This window comes from Danio rerio, chromosome 25 (assembly GCF_052040795.2).
Source record: "Danio rerio strain M-AB ecotype USA chromosome 25, GRCz13ab, whole genome shotgun sequence".
In the NCBI taxonomy this organism is placed as follows: Eukaryota; Metazoa; Chordata; class Actinopteri; order Cypriniformes; family Danionidae; genus Danio; species Danio rerio.
In genome coordinates, this window is record NC_141045.1 from 36,435,001 (window position 1) to 36,452,851 (window position 17,851).

The 17,851-nt window shown below is 37.9% G+C and overlaps 1 protein-coding gene across 4 annotated transcripts in view; it reads left to right on the plus strand.

Moving 5' to 3' along the window:
• roraa (RAR-related orphan receptor A, paralog a) overlaps nucleotides 1-17,851 on the plus strand; it is a 512,855-nt gene that overhangs the window by 402,606 nt on the left and 92,398 nt on the right. The window contains exon 1 of one of the 4 annotated variants that reach the window (XM_087310918.1): nucleotides 17,395-17,652. The gene's annotated coding sequence lies outside the window, so the exon portion shown is untranslated. 4 annotated transcript variants of the gene reach the window in all.

Genomic DNA, 17,851 nt, shown 5'->3' on the forward strand with positions numbered 1-17,851 from the left:
AATTTTATCCTGTTAGCCTTTAAGTCAACATGAATCAAGTACTTACTTCGCTTACTTTCCCGACAGACCAAATGATTGCTGATTCATCGGTACATGTTGTTGTACTGATTTACACTTTATCCTCTAAATTTGGCGGATGTGCTTCGTACCTGAAGGAGTATTCGAAATGTTTAGTTGCAATGGAAGTAAATGGTAAGCTTATTGAGAAATCCCAAGCTGTTAAGAGCCTGACCTGTCATGAACCCAGAGTATTTATTTCATCCAGAAAACATTCCAACTAGCCGGAGCAAGAGATCTGATCAATTCCAGAACAATAAATCAAGCCTAAAGGCTAGTTTATACTCTTACATCAAGCGCATGTGTGTTGTTAAATTTTTTTGAGAGGTGCGCATCAGCGTTTCACGAAGGTGTGCGGTCGCATAGCCCTTGCCATGGCTGAAGCAACGCTGACGCGCACCTCTCAAAAAAAAAGTAACTATACGTTGCAATGAAACATAGAGCAAGCTCTGTAATTGGTTGGCTTGTTGGCCGAGTGTGGGCGGTGCTGTGGGCGGTGCTGTGAGCGGCGAGCCCAACGGAGCGATTGTTTCCAAGTGTCGAATCCTGTGTAGTATCTCCAGATGTTTTGTGTTCGCCTTATGATTATGGTTCCCGCCTTTGAATGAGCGAGTTTTAGCTACTTGTACATTAAGGTAGTGTTCTGAAAAAATAAAACACCTGTGAAGAAACTTGATAGTGAAGAACATAACATAGTTTACTGCCAGCTAGCGTTTCAGAAGTGCTATTGCAGTGCAACACAAACTGCATGCAGAAGTATAAATGCACATCTACGGGCAAGGTTAGCGCCGTAGGGCTTAATTTGAGTCGCAACATGCCAGATCCAGAACCGGCACCTTTGAAATCTGATCCAGCACCTCACCCATTCTCCTCCTCCATCCGCTGTTCACTTCTAATTTGTTCCGCGACTCCCCAACTCTCTTCACTTTCGTCTTCGACAACCAACGCTCGCCCTGACTCGTTCGTGACAACCCTCGGCTATCCAACGTCCCGCTAAACCGCTGCCCTACGCTCTCCACTTTTGTGCGCGAGACCTCCACATTCTCAGGTAGCATGCCAGATTTGTTACCCCCATCTGTTCCGGGACCTTACGATTCACAAATTAAGCACTGGCCGTAGGTCATGGCAATTGCTTGGCATATAAGTATAAACCAGCCTTAAGGCTTCATTTACACAATGATGTGGCCAAAAATAAAAAAGGTTTTGCCTTACGTTTTAAAAATGTCACATTATAAGATGTTTTTAAAAAGAAATGGCCAAAGACGCTATATTATGTATAATTTTCTATTACGTAGGGCGACACAGTGGCTCATTGGTTAGCACTGTCGCCTCATAAAGGTTCAAAAGGTCTGTCGCCTCACAGTAAGAAGGTCACTGATTCAAGTCGCAAGTTGGCGTTTCTGTCTGGAGTTTGCATGTTCTCCCCATGTTCACAAGGGTTTCCTTCGGGTGCTCCGTTTTCCCCCACAGTCCAAACACGAGGTACAGTTAAATTAAATAAACTTAATTTGCCGTAGTGTGTGTGAGTGTGTATGGGTGTTTCAATACTGGATTGCAGCTGGAAAGGCATCAGCTGCGTAAAACATTTGCTTAATAAGTTGATGGTTTATTCCGGTGTTGTGACCCCTGATGTATAAAGGGACTAAGCCGAAGGAAAACGAATGCATATCTATTACGTTTTTAAAAAGTTTCACATTTATAAGATGTTTTCAAAATGATTTACACATCTGCAAATATGGCCAAAGATGCCATATTGCGTATGCCAGGTCGGTTTTAGGGCTGTTACCTTGTTAGCACACAGTACCTACGGAAGGAACTATGTACTGTTGGGGCCTCGCTGCTCATGTCTATGTTTAATTTGCTGCGTGTGTATGATGCGTCTCCCCTTGTTGGATGTAATGTGAAGTAAATCCACATTTTGCTAATATAGTGTTAGCAAACACTTGGACAACAACAATCTGCCACAAAATCTACCATTGTTGTGCACTCTCAGAATTAAAGGTATGCAAGCTGTCAATAGGGTGCTACCTTTTCAAAAGGTACAAATCTGTACCTATGAGGTCCATATTAATACCTCAAGGGTACTTATTGGTACCTGAAAAGTACAAAAGTTTTCCATCCAAAGTTTGTAGGTAATAATATATACTTTGGAGTTGCCAATATGGACCCTTCAAGTACAAATGTGTCCCTTTTCAAAAGGTACCACCCCAGTGACAGCTCTCATCCTTTTATTTCTGAGAGTGTGTGTTTGTTTGCACTTGCCTTTTATCTACACCTCCCTAAACACATATCAGAAGACTCTAATTGTTCGAAGTTTACACGGACACGACAACACATTCTGATTCATGCATTTTCAGGCCATTGTCTTGTAAACGAACAGGCAAAACGCATAAAAAGTTGCATTTTTGGTTGAAAATGTTGTTGCGTAAACGACATCTAATGCTTTATTTTTATCTTCTCCAATCTGAAACGATGTTGTTTCATGTTGACTTAACGCTTCAACCTAAGTAGAAAGGCGTTTCTTATTACTGGAGTTTTTTTCTGTGAGGCATCAGGCATTGTTTTTAATGTTTGAGAGATTTGACTGTTCAGAAGGATAGTCGTCTCACGCCTTCGGAGTAATTTCCTACATTGACTGCACGTTAAGAGCACAGTCGTAAGGAGTCCTTTGATGTTTCAGGCTGTCAGAATGTATTTCAGGCCTGCCAGAGTTCTCCTTCTCACAGTACTTCGCTGATAACACATTCACCACAGGTCCAGCTGCACCTACACACACACACATACACAGCGTGTTGAAGCGCACATGCACAAATGCTCTACGCTCTCAAACACAGAGCAGGGTGAAAGGTGATTATTCCTGCACTCAAATGCAGTTGGATAAAAGGGACTGTTTTCATTTGAAGACTAGGAGAATGAGGAAGCGTGTAGACGGATTGCACTGCAGACAAACAGTGGGGAAAGGTTGTACGCACTGCCACATTTGTCTTCAAAGTCTCCCAGGGAACAGACTATTCCACTAGGTCAGGGTTTACTGAATCTTCCGAAATTCAGATGAGGGTTGAATCTATTACTCTAAGCCGAGGTTAGTCGGGTGTACCTGGTGTAACTGTGTGGATGCGTACTACATAGGTCTGTGTGCACAGGGTGCCTGCTACGTACTCTCCAGGTGCAGAGTGAGATGAAATCGTGTGAGACCGCTTTGGTCTTTCGTTCACACAGGCTGAATGCGGCAAACCACAGTGGTGATTGAAGGTGCTCCTAGTCGCACCGGGCTTTGCTTGCACTTCAATTCTAAGCACGTTGTTTTGCCCCTTTTCAGGGAGTGTCTTTTTCTCCTTATCTTCTTTTTTTGCCCCTCCTTCCTCCTTTTGAACACTCCTCGGAGAGCCGTCCACTAACCTTTTGAAGTTGCATCAAAGAGGAAATGGGGGGAAAAAGGATTATCGATTTTGCGTTTTGTCAGACTCTCATATGAAAGAATGAAGATGCGTGCAACAGAAAACTCTAGTGAACAGGACCAGGGCCACTCTCTTCATTCTTTGCCCCTAAACAGGTAAACGAGAATCCCTTAGTCCCGACTTCGCCACCCTGCCTCCTGGATCTCCCAGGAGCCCTACTCCTCAAAACTGTGCTTTTGTGCTGTTAATCCTTGGGTAAATCAAATCCTTTTTTCAAGACAGACAAACCTGCTCTTTCTACCCTGAAGATGTCAGATCTCTTATCGGACGTTCATCGGACCAGTATCATCTTTCTTGTGAGCTCGCAGTCTTGACCCGCTTTCTCTGACAAGAGTCTGGAAAGGGTTGCCGAGGGTTTGCCGGTAATCAAATCTGCACTGCAGGCATGCATGAAGGAGTGTAGTTGTTTGTGTTTTAGAGAGAGCGAGCGATTGAGAGAAAGAGGGTGACCCAGGGGAGGTAGATGAGATCTGATTGTCTCCTTTTCTCCTCACTCTTCGGTGACCCCGCTGTGACATAAGCAGAGACCTCTGGGGCTCGTCTCAAATCATTCCGATACAGGAGTTTTGATTTCAGTCTTGTTTTTTTTTTCCGCCAAAGGTTACAATTTGAGATTTTTATGCTGGATCAGGGGGAAAAGAAGTACTTGAATTGAACTTGAATTTCACCTATGGTAAATGCGAGCAATTCCGGCATTATGGATGTGAGATTTGCAGTACAGACTTGAGAACGTACAGCTTAAGAGATCCTAAACATCTAAATCTGTACAAGTGTTTTAAAATAAAAGTGAGGTAAACAAACATACGTTATGGACAAAAGTGGTATCAAAAGGATAGTAGTTGGTTTTTTATAGGACCTTTATGAATGTGTCAGATGTGAAATTGCCACTTGTGCGACTTTGTTAAATAAAATAAAAATGGTTTGAAAATGTTGTACAATACAAGCCTTAACTAACAACTTTGCTATTTTGGAGAAACCTTTTTTTTTTCCCCTGGCAAGGTTGACATTTGCATGGGATTGCTCATGTCCTATCTGTGTTGCATTACCGTCATGTTACACAATGTGTCAGTGGTCATTATTCTGCAAGTTTAATGCACAGCTCAGATCCGAAGGTTCCAGGAGTGTCTATTTTTAGAGTCTCTTTCACCATTCCCTTTGCGATGACGATCTACAGCACAACTTTTAAAGTACAAGTGTCTTCTTTTTATATGCACATCAATTGGACTTTCAACTGCTTATGGTAATAAACTGAAGGCTTTGAATTCAGGATTCAATTCCAAATCAAGGTAAAACTGTATTTTAAACATTCGAGGCCCCCAAAAAAGGTGCAACATCAAAAAAGAGACCTCCGTTTTAGTTCAGACTGAGGAGCAGGGTGCTGCGGCGTGCATACTTGAGAGGCCAGAGAGTTCATCCTCCCGTCCTCACCATGGAGATCAGCTTTAATGTTCTCAAGAATGGCAGGAGAGAGAGGAGTAAAATGTGGGAGTATCCTTCTGAATTTTTATGAGATTAGGGAAAAAGGACTGAAAGAGAGAGAGAGAGAGAGCTGAAAAAGTGGGAGGAAGGGCAGAACAATGGAAGCAGCTTCAAGTGGGAGGCTTGATTGCGGAAGCAAGATGAGCAACATTGAGTTGATTTAGAGGGGTTCCTGCCGGGGCCATCGAGGGTCCCGCTGGTCCATTCTACTCTGTATGTTCAAGCACCTGTACTTATTCAAATGTGAAAGCAATAACAACACTCCAGAGTGCATGGGTGTTTCCTTGTAGTGGGATGCGGCTGGAAGGGCATTCGCCGCATGTGTAAAACATGTGCAGGAATAGTTGGCAGTTCATTCTGCTGTGGTGACCCCACTGATAAGTAATGGACTAAAGGCTGATTCATGGTTCTGCATTAAATGCACGTGTATGCCCCCGCGCAGCCTTCATGTGGTCGCATAGCCATCGCCAGGGCCAGACGGAATCTGCGGACGTTTTTTGCTATTTCTGCAGAGAATTTTGGTAAAAATCTGCGGAATTATTTTGGGAGTATCCAGCGGAGTATCATAACTAAAACCTTAATATATGAAAAAAAGTAATAAATTACTGAATAAAAACCGAATAAATTCAGATTTACACATTTACTCAAGTAAATAAACAGGATTAATGATGGAAATCTGCGGAATTCTACGGAAAATCTGCGGAATTCTGCACGCACAGATTCCGTGTGGGCCTAGCTATCGCTGTGGCTGAAGCCAACGTGCACCTCTCAAAAATATAACTACACGTCTACAGTGCAAGCAGGGGCGGTGCTGAGAGCTGCGAGCCAATGGAGCAATTGTTTACAAGCGTCGAGTTCCAGATAGAGACTTTTGTTTTGTGTTTACCTTAAGTCAGGGGTGTCCACATGGTCCTGAAGGGCCAGTGTGCTGGAGAGTTTAGCTCCAACCCTAATCAAACACACCTGAACAAGCTAATCAAGTTACTAGGTATGCTAGAAACTTCAGGGCAGGTGTGTTGAAGCAAGGTGGAGCTAAAGTCAGCAGGACACCGGCCCTCCAGGACCGACTTTGCACACCCCTGCCTTAAGTTGATGCACGTCTGCTGATTCCCGCTTCTGAATGGGCAAGGTAAAGCTACTTGTAGCATTTAAAAAAAACACCTGCTAAGAAACTTGGGTTGGGGGGTGTTGCAGACAAAAGTGAAGGGGAGGGGATGGGGGGTGGTTTTTGGTGTTTAATTGGACCCCTATAGCAACTCTGGGGGTGCCAAAATGCCATGGACCCTTAGGGCGCACTCACACTCTGCTATCCGAACCGTACACAGGCAGGTTTCCCGGATTGTTTGAGAAGTGTGAGTGTGCTAAATTGGGCTCAGGCGCGGTTCAGTGAGCCGGCCCTGGCCCGATTGGAAGTGGTGTGCCAGAGCGCAGTTCACTTGGGCACTAGTGTGAGTGTAAAGCGAGCCTGAGCCGGAAACTGAAGACGGGACGTGACTTTAGGGACTGCTTCATATGGATTTATTAATCGGGGGGAGACGGAAGTAGGGACAAGCGTGCTTCAGCCCGGTTCAAGGCAATTGTACATAGTGTGAGTACACCCTTAGAATCATACTAACTCACCCCCCCCCCCTGCCCCAGAGACATCCATACTACTTGCTACTACTAGCATCCAGCTGTCAGTGAGTACATTTACATAGACAGTAATACTCCCATTTTAATATGGTTAAGTCATATTCTGAGTAAGAGTTTACTATGTAAAGAGTAGTTTTCGATTAACCGTAACTCGACAAAGGTTATGGAACTAAACAGAAAACAAATTAAAACTTGAGGTATGCCTGTTTTAGTCGCAGTATTGAAGTGCAGTACAGACATGTACCGCAATCAAATACCGCAATCAAACTATCAGTGATTCGTAGTACTTTTCGTTACATTTTGCAACAGGACGCACACACGTTAATATCACGAATGAAACTTCAGAGGTAACCGGTTGCTTGAGAACTTGCATCCACCATCGTCTGTTTGCACGCATAGTGTGAGAAATTAACTGCAGTTCAACTCGTCACAAAATTAAAAACAATATCCCATATGGTGCCATGACTAGTGTCGAAGCTATCGAATGTTGACGTAATGACATTAAACGAACTATGTATTATATCATTTAAAACAGGAACATAAAAGAAACATTCCAAAAAGCAACTCATGTAACACTATAATCATATCATTGTCATACTCAGATTAAGACAAACAATTACATTCCCGTAGTCCATGTAAACATAGTCAGTGTGAACTCTGCACATATATCTTCATATAGACACAAGACGGCATTTACGTCGCAAGAAGCGCTGGCACGCCGTCTTCTGAAAGTCTGCATGCAGTCTGAGCGTGAAATTGTATCTCAAGGTTACTTTGATTAGGCCTGCTGTGTTCTAAACAAACCACATGGCATGAATTTAATTCCTCACAACAACAAAGCCAAGCATTCTCAGCCCCGCCGACCTCCGAAGACGTGTTATATATGCACATATATTTATTAGGAATTAAGTCACGCCTGTGTTTAATGATGAAGATGAAAGGATTTTTCGCCGTTATTTGTTTATTTAAAGCAGACAATAAAATCACTGGAGCTTTTCTGACGTTTTATGAAGTTTATGGGGGAACTATTAGCTCATCCTCACAACTCAAATAACGTTTCATGATAAAATGAAAAATCTTTCGCTCTATGTATCTATATATAATTTTACACATCTATCCATCTATCTATTCATCAATCCATCCATTTATATCTTTTGTTTGTTCTATTGTTCTATTGTTATCTATCTATCCATCTATCTATCTATCTATCTATCTATCTATCTATCTATCTATCTATCTATCTATCTATCTATCTATCTATCTATCTATCTATCTATCTATCTATCTATCTATCTATCTATATTTAATTGTTTTTGTTCTTTCGTTCTATCTATAGATCTATTGTTTTAAATATCCTGCCATCCATTCATCCATCCATCCATTCATCCATCTATCCATTCATCCATCTACCTATATCTATTGTTTGTTCTATCGTTCTGTCTATAGATCTAATCTTGTATATATCCGTCCGTCCGTCCGTCCGTCCGTCCGTCTGTCTGTCTGTCTGTCTGTCTGTCTGTCTGTCTATCTATCTATCTATCTATCTATCTATCTATCTCCATCTATCCGTCCATCCATCCATCCATCCATCCATCTGTCCATGCATATTTATTTTTGTTCTATCATTCTATCTATAGATCTATTGTTCTATATATCCATCCATCCATCCATCTATATCAATTGTATAATCTATCTATCTATCTATCTATCTATCTATCTATCTATCTATCTATCTATCTATCTATCTATCTATCTATCTATCTATCTATCTATCTATCTATCTATCTATCTATCGTTCTATTTATCCATCCATTCATCCATATCTATTTTTGTTCTATCATTCTATCTATCGATCTATCATTCTATATATCCATCCATCCATCCATCCATCTATATCAATTGTATATTCTATCTATCTATCTATCTATCTATCTATCTATCTATCTATCTATCTATCTATCTATCTATCTATCTATCTATCTATCTATCTATCTATCTATCTATCTATCTATCTATCTATCTATCTATCTATCGTTCTATCTATCTATCGTTCTATCTATCTATCGTTCTATCTATCGTTCTATCTATCGTTCTATTTATCCATCCATTCATCTATATCTATTTTTGTTCTATCATTCTATCTATCGATCTATCATCCATCCATCCATCCATCCATCCATCCATCCATCCATCCATCCATCCATCCATCTACATCTATTGTTTGTTCTATTGTTTAATCTATCTGTCTGTCTGTCTATCTATTGTTCTTTCATTCTATCTATCATTCTATTTATTGTTCTATATATCCATCCATCTATCTATCAGCATTTAATGATGAAGATGAAAGGATTTTTCACTGTTTTGTTGTTTAATTAAAGCAGACAATAAAATCACTGGAGCTTTTCTGACATTTCCTGAAGTGTCTGGTGGAACTATTAACTTGTCCTCATAACTCTATCCTTTACAAATAACGTTTCACGACGAAATCAATTAGAAGCAATGGCTGACGTTGGAGATGACAGGAATTGTTTGCCCCGTTAGAATCCCGTGGGGTGATGGCAGGCGTTTGTGTTTGCTCTGAAGCTGTGCTTGGGTGTAGCGCTGTAGGGAAGCGGGACTGTGGAGAGGCCCTTGACCCGCGCCGGAGTGAAACCCAGAGCCCCCACCGCTTAAACAGACAGTCTGATTACTGATTAGGAGCTCGTTCCCTGTTGTGCGGAGCAGTTTGCATGTCAGCATCCATTCCACCCAACACTGCGCTGATTAAGAATGAGATGCCAAAGACGATCAAGCCTGGACTCACTGACTCTCTCCGTGGCTCTATTGTTTCTTCGCTGTTTGCTTCTTTTTAACTCTATCTATCTATCTATCTATCTATCTATCTATCTATCTATCTATCTATCTATCTATCTATCTATCTATCTATCTATCTATCTATCTATCTATCTATCTATCTATCTATCTATCTATCTATCTATCTATCTATCTATCTATCTATCGTTTGTTCTGTTGTTCGTTCTATTGTTCGTTCTATTTATCGTTCTATTATTTGTTCTATCAATTGTTCTAGCTATCTTTCTATCCATCATTCTATCTACAGTTTGTTCTATATGTTGATCTTCCTACCATTCTATCCATCCACCGTTCTATTGTTTGTTCTATGTATTGTTCCATCGTTTATTGTATCGTTTATCATATCTATTATTCATTCTATCGTTTGTTTGTTTTATCTTTTATTCTTTTGTTCATTCTATCGTTCATCCGTTCTATTGTTTGTTCTATTGTTAGTTCTATAATTCGTTTTATGGTTTGTTCTATTGTTAGTTCGTTCTATCTTTCATTCTATCTATCGTTCTATCTATCATTCTATCGTTCGTTCTATCTATTCGTCTACCATTCTTTCTATTGATCATTCTATCGTTTGTTCTATCTATTGTTCATTCTATCTTTCGTTCTATCGTTTGTTCTGTCTATACTTCTATCATTTGTTCTATTGGTCATTCTATCGTTCTATCGTTCGTTCTATCTTTTGTTCATTCCATCTTTCGTTCTATTGTTCATTCTATCTTTCGTTCTATTGTTCGTTCTAGTCTTCATTCTATCTATCATCACTATTGTTTGTTTTATCTACCATTCGTTCTATCTATCGTTCCATTTATTGTTCCATCTACCTTTCTATCGTTTGTTTTAATCGTTTGTTCGATTGTTTGTTCGTTCTATCATTCATTCTATCGTACTATCTATCGTTCTATTGTTTGTTGTATCATTTACCTTATTGTTTGTTCTATCGTTCGTTCCATCATTCATTCTATCTATTGTTTTGTCTCTAGTTCTATCAATCTATCTATTGCTCTATCGTTCGTTTTAATGTTTTATCGTTTGTTTGTTCTATCTATTGTTCTATATATTGTTCATTCTATCTATCGTTCTATCTATCATTCTATCATTCGTTCTATCTATTATTCTATAATTCGTTCTATCTATCATTTTATCCTTCTATTTATTGTTTTATCTATCGTTCTATTGATTGTTTATTCTATTTATCATTCTGTAGGTTGTTATATCTATCAGTCATTCTATCGTTTTATAGTTCATTCTGTCATTCTGTATATTTTCTATCTATCGCCCTATCATTCATTCTATCTATTGTACTGTCGTTCGTTCTATCTATTGTTCTATCCATCATTCTATCATTTGTTTACTCTATTGCTCAATCAATCGCTCTATCATACGTTTGTCCTGTCATTCATTCTATTGTTCGTTCTATCTATTATTCGTTCTATTGTTTGTGCTATCTATTGTTCGTTCTATCTACCGTTTTATCTATCATTTGTTCTATCGTTCGTTCTACTTATGTTATCATTCGTTCTGTTGTTCATTCTATCAGTTGTTCTATCGTTTGTTCTATGAATCATTCTATAACTCGTTCCATCGTTCGTTCTATTGTTCATTCTACTGTTCATTTTATCATTCTATCTATACACTTTTCAATCCATCCTTCCATCCATCTGTCCTCCCATCTATCTGTTTATCTCAATCCTTCATATAGAGATAGCATTGAGTGCTGGCGTTCACCCAGGGTTCGCTCCGCAGGGCCAGTGGTGTTTTGTTGTTGTTTTGAAGGTGTTTTTATATATTTTTTCTCCTCTTTTAGCCCATCTCTCTTCTTTTGTTGTTCCCCTGGGCTCCTTGTTTCTGGATGAGAGCTCTCCCTCTGCTGAGCACAGGTTCTTGTCTGTTGTTCCTCTCTCTTTTTTCTCTCTTTTTCCTCTGTCTGGAAGTACGCTGTGAAGCCGTCCATCCTGAACAAGAGCCGCATCAGCACCGAGGCGCTGAACTCAAAGTCCACATTTTCTTTCTGGCCCAATCCCAAAGAGTTCTGACATCCTAATACACAGCGAAAAGATTGCAAACAGTTAAAAATGTTATTATTTAGCAAAATTGTTACAGTAGGGCCGCTGGACAACAGAGGTGAAGATCCGTGTGCAGTTTATTTTAAGATTCTTGAGGCAGGCATTGGTCAAACACAGAAGCAAACTTACAGACAGGTAATCCAAAAGGCGAAGTCAAGTAACAGGTAAATTGACAGTACAGGCGGCAAAGAATCAATCAAAGAATCCGGGTAGGTGTAGACATTCCTAAAGCACAATATTGTACTCTGTGTCATGTACAACACATCAAAAAAATACGTTTGTACGGCTCACTTGGAGCTCAAGCCCCACCCTCTTGGAGCTGGCTCCGACCTCCGTTACACCCTTCTTGCAAAGTCTGTGTGTGCGTGTGCTGTTTATGTGGTAGGTCTGATTAGTCCATCATGAGATTCCAGCTGTGTGAGTGCAATCAGGGTGAGAACTGGAACTGGTGTGTGTGCACAGTACGTGATGGGAGTTGTAGTTCTTCTCAGTGGCATATGTGTTGTTCTGCACTGGCGAGATTGCAGGCGATGGTGAGAAAAAAATATTTCTCTCAAAATCTATTTATTTGTTTATTTGTTTATTGTTATTGTCCCTAAAATCCATTCTTCCAGAAATGTTGACTTTATTTTAAGTATTTTAAGACATTATAAGTAGCAGTATAGGTGAATTGAATAAACTAAATTGGCCGTAGTGTATGTATGTGTGTGTGTGTGAGTGTGTGTGTGTGCGTGTGTGCGTGTGTGTGTGTGTGTGTGTGTGTGTGTGTGTGTGTTTGAGAGAGAGAATGAGTGTGTATGGGTGTTTCCCAATACTTGGTTGCAGCTGGAAGGGCATCCTCTGTGTAAAACCTATGCTAGAATAGTTGGCGGTTCATTCCGCTGTGGCTGGCCTCTGAGTAATAAAGGGACTAAGCTGAAAAGAAAATTAATGAATGAAAAGTATTCCGTTACTTTACTTTATCGGCAGAAAAGTAATCTAATTACAGTTACTAGTAACTTTGTAACATATAGCACTGGATGCGTGTTTAAACATTAATAATGAAGGAGATTCTCGGACACACACACACATGCACATCTTTACAACCACAACAAGAAGAATCAGTCGAAAAATCTTTGTTTTCACTCTTTAATCGTTCCTTTTTTCCCATCCTGTTTAATTGATCTGTGGATATACGAGATCCCAGCCATGACCTTCATTTCCATGCAGCGACGGCCCATTACACACCCCACTCCTTACTCTCTTCTTTTGTGTTGTGCTGTTTTGTTTTGGGTCGATAGTTTCGAGGGACTGGAACGGCGATGATAGTGGCATTAATTCGTCTCATATGTGGACTGAAGGACACGAGAGCCTTCAGAAACACTATCACAGCCTCTCAGACCGGCTCTCGTCTTATAGTGACACTCCATGAATACCATCACTCAGTTAGCACTTACACAATGTGGGCGGCTGTGAATTACAGCGTCTTGTTTTAGCTGAGAGTGAAATCTCTTTTCCAGACAGAGACTGAATGCATAATACTGGCTTTAAAAAAACTGCATGGCTCATGTTTGGTCACGAGTCATTTGCTTTGACTATAGTGTCATTTAAGTTTTCACTTCTCTTATGTGCACGGGCAGAAATTAAAGTAAGAAGTCTGCATTGGCCAGCGCATACATGGAGTTTCTTCACTTTTGGTTGGTAAATGTAGTAAGTCTTACAGTACCTGAGAATATAATATTATTTAATGAATAAAAGCTGAAAATATTTATAATTATAATAAGTATTATTATTATTACTATTATTATTATTACTATTATTATTATTATTATTATTATTATTATTATTATTATTATTATTATCCTATATAATATTATACTACTATAATTAATTAATATTTTATTATCATTATTAAATATTAAATAAAGTTTATTTAATCATTTAATTATTATTATTTGATTTGATTTAATTTAATTTATTTATTTTCAAACAGAAATGTCATACCTAAAATATCTTTTAAAAAATACATTTCAACATCTATTACCCAAACTTATTTCTTCTTTTACTTATCTCTTCTTTTTACATGAGACATATTTTATCCTTTTGGCATCTTTGACTAAGTATATGTTTGATTCCACTTGTACATTTATTTCTATAGCATAGAACCCATCCTACACCCCCCCCCCCCCCCATGTAAATTTCATCATACCTTTCTCATTTTATCCATTTTCAATCATCTTCATCATTATATTCCTTTAATAGTATATAATTATACAACTTTTTAAATTGATTGATATCATGACATTGCTTGAGAATCTGTTCTAGACTGTTCCATAATGTCACACCACATACAGACATACATACTTTTTAAAGTTGTCCTTGTTTTCAACCTCCTAAGATTTTGTTCTTCTCTCAGTTAAAGAGTCAATCAGTTATTATAATTATAATTATTATTATTAATAAAATGTAATAATAATAATAATAATACAAATAATAATAATAATAATAATAATATTATTATTGTTATTATTGTTATTGTTGTTATTGGTATTGTTATTATTGTTATCCTATATATTATTATACTATAACATTTTACATTTTATTATAATAATAAAATGATAAATACTGTTGTTATTAATTATTATTATTATTATTATTATTATTATTATTATTATTATTATTATTATTATTATATTTTTAAATGTGTTACAATTAAGTAGTATTATATAAATATTTAATGGTTCTGTAAATTTTGTTATTGATACCAATATGTATTAATATAATATTAATATCATTAATGTTGTTATTATTGTTACTATTATTATTATTACTATTCTTATTATCATATATATTATTATACTTTAAATTTTTTCCTTTTATTAAAGCTATTAAATATTAAATATCGCTCATTTAATAATTTATAATAATACCTATTATTATTATTATTATTATTATTATTATTATTATTATTATCATTAAAAATATAATTTTTAATAAATTGTTTCCAGTTTACCATAACTATAGTAATATTTATTGTTAATAAGTTGCCTTTTCTTCTTAATTTATTGATTCACAATTTTATAAAATAATACAAATAACAACAATGCTGATTTTAATAGGCTTTTGGAATTATGAAATAATACATATACACTGTAAAACAATTGTTAAATCAAATGAACGTTTCTAGTCATTTCAACTTACATCAATCATTCTGACAAAAAATGTTAAAATAAATTATAAAGTTTAAATATAGTTAAATTAAGTAAAATAGTTAAATATTAAGTTAAATTAGCTTTAACTTTGCATAACTGTTGTTAAAATAACTGAACTGAAATGTAGTTGAAAACTAAAAATAAGTTAAAGCAACATACAAATATTTCTTATCTTGACTTTTTGTTATTACATTTTTTTTTTTTTTTGCACTGTACAGATGACTGCATGATCAGCAAAGTAATCAGCCATTGAATGTTGTGGCAGACCCGATCACGTGTCTCTCCATCTACAAGACAAAAAAAAAAGCACCACAGTTTCCTCCAAACTCCACTGCATTGTAGTCTGCAAACATGAAGCTGCAATCTTGATTTTGCACATTACAAAAAAGTTCTGAAATGTACAAACAGATAGCCTGCTGTGAGGATGAGAGACAAAACATGCCCTTTCCGTGAGACTATGCAACCACACACACACAAACACACACACATTCGTTCGAGAGATTTGTCTCGAGATGCGTGAGAGCAAGATTTGTGCACGTCGCATTTGTGTAGGTGGTGGATGGCATGCGGTTTGTGTTTCTATATGGAGACCACAAAGAAAGGTGTACAGAAATTAAACATTTGTGCATGTGTGTGGGGGTTTGTTTGCCTGATCTAATCTCAACTGCACGTTTTGTGCTTTTAAAGAAACTCTTTTTGATTTTACAGCTTTCTTAGAGTTGAACATTGGACTTTTACCTTTTTGAAACCATTCAGCTGATCTCTGGGTCTGGCAGGAGCACTTTTAGCTTAGCTTAATTCATTGAATCAGATTAGACCATTAGCATCTTAGAAAAAGTGTGCAGCCAATCTTTGGGTCTGGCAGGAGAACTTTTAGCTTAGCTTAGCATAATTCATTGAATCAGATTAAACCTTTAGCATCTCACTGAAAAATTTCACCTGATCTCTGGGTTTGGCATAAGCACTTTTAGCTTAGCTTAGCACAATTCATTGAACCTGATTGGACCATTAGCATCTCGCTGAATTTTTTTTTTTTTTTGTCACTCTCTGGGTCTGACTGGAGCACTTTTAGCTTAGCTTAGCATAATTCATTGAAACTGATTAGACCATTAGCATCTCACTGAAGATTTTTAGCCAGTCTCTGGGTCTGACAGGAGCACTTTTAACTTAGCTTAGCATAATTCATTGAATCAGATTAGACCATTAGCATCTCACTGACAGTTTTCAGCCGATCTCTGGGTGTGACAGGTGCACTTTTAGCTTAGCTTAGCATAATTCATTGAATCAAATTAGACCATTAGCATATTACTGAAAAATTTTAGTCAATCTCTGGGTGTGACAGGAACACTTTTAGCTTAGCTTAGCATAATTCATTGAATGGGATAAGACCATTAACATCTCACTGAATTTTTTCAGCCGATCTATGGGTCTTGCAGGAGCACTTTTAGCTTAGCTAAGCATAATTTATTGAATCAGATTAGACCATTAGCATCTTACTGAAGATATTTAGCCAATCTGGAGCACCTTTATCTTATCTTACCATAATTAATTGAATCAGATTAGACCATTAACATCTCACTGAATTTTTTCAGCCGATCTATGGGTCTTGCAGGAGCACTTTTAGCTTAGCTAAGCATAATTTATTGAATCAGATTAGACCATTAGCATCTTACTGAAGATATTTAGCCAATCTGGAGCACCTTTATCTTATCTTACCATAATTAATTGAATCAGATTAGACCATTAACATCTTACTGACAGTTTTCAGTCAATCTCTGGGTCTGTCAGGAACACTTTAAGCTTAGCTTAGCTTAGCATAATTCATTGAATCAGATTAGACCATTAGCATCTCATTGAAACTTTTCAGAAGATCTCAGGGTCTGACAGAAACAATTTTAGCTTAGCTCAGCATAACTCATTGAATCAGATTAGACCATTAGCATCTCACTGAAAATTTTTATCCGATCGCTTGGTCTTCCAGGAGGACTTTTAGCTAAGCTTAGCATAATTCATTGAATCGAACTAGACCATTAGCATCTTACTGAAAATTTTCAAACGATCTCTGTGTCTGGCAGAAACAATTTTAGCTTAGCATAATTCATTAAATCAGATTAGACCATTAGCATCTCACCAAAATTTTTCAGACAATCTCTGGGTCTAGCAGGAGCAGTTTTAGCTTAGCTTAGCAAAATCCATTGAATCAGATTAGACCATTAGCGTCTTACAGATTTTCTTTTTTTAAGTTTAAATAACTTTCCCATTTAAAGCTTGGAAAAGTGTATTGCCTGCTTCAGCCATAGTACGACAGCAAAGGTCCTTCATTTCTACGGCAGAATGAGTGTAGATCCTAGCCATATCAACCAAGAAAATAGCTACTTTTCTCTTTCTGTCAGTCTTAATACATGATGTATTTACACAAGAGCTTTAATGAAGCTTTAAAAAGGAAAATTATTGATGCTCTTGGTTCATTTTTGAGAGGAATGCTAACGGTCTAATCCGATTAAATGATCTATGCTAAGCTAAGCTAAAAGTCAGACAAGCAGATGATCTGAATGGATTAAAATATGATACAACTCGACTGTTTAACAGTGGGTGACTTGTAAAATCAGCCTATTTACAATAATAACCCGGAGTGTTCCATAACACGTCATGCCTTGCAAGTACAAAGCAAAAGGAATCAGACACCAGCATCTGCACAAATGTCTTTGTTAAAAAGCGCCCGGCGTCTGAAGCGCAGTTAATGCAGAGGGGGAAGAAAACAGCTCATTGAAGCTCATTACAGTGATGTGTTACAAACATCCACAAGATTAAACCAGATCAGCGGCTGAACGTCGGCTGCTTGGTTGTTCTCTCTTCACCGGCGCGATCGGATCTCACGGCTACTCCATTGCGAGGCTCCGGCTTTAATTATGAGCTGAAACGGTAAACAAAGCTGTTGATGAGAGGAGTGTGAAAATGCTCAGGGAGACGTTAGCGCAATAATGGGCGTACGGCCCGGTCGAGGAGTCTCTCTTTTATTTTTTTTTGTTTTTGATCTTTGACATATTTCGTAGGCATTGATTAGAACGAGCCTTTGATCTGTTGTGGGATACGTTGTTGCTTGGTTTAGCGGTTTTGGGAG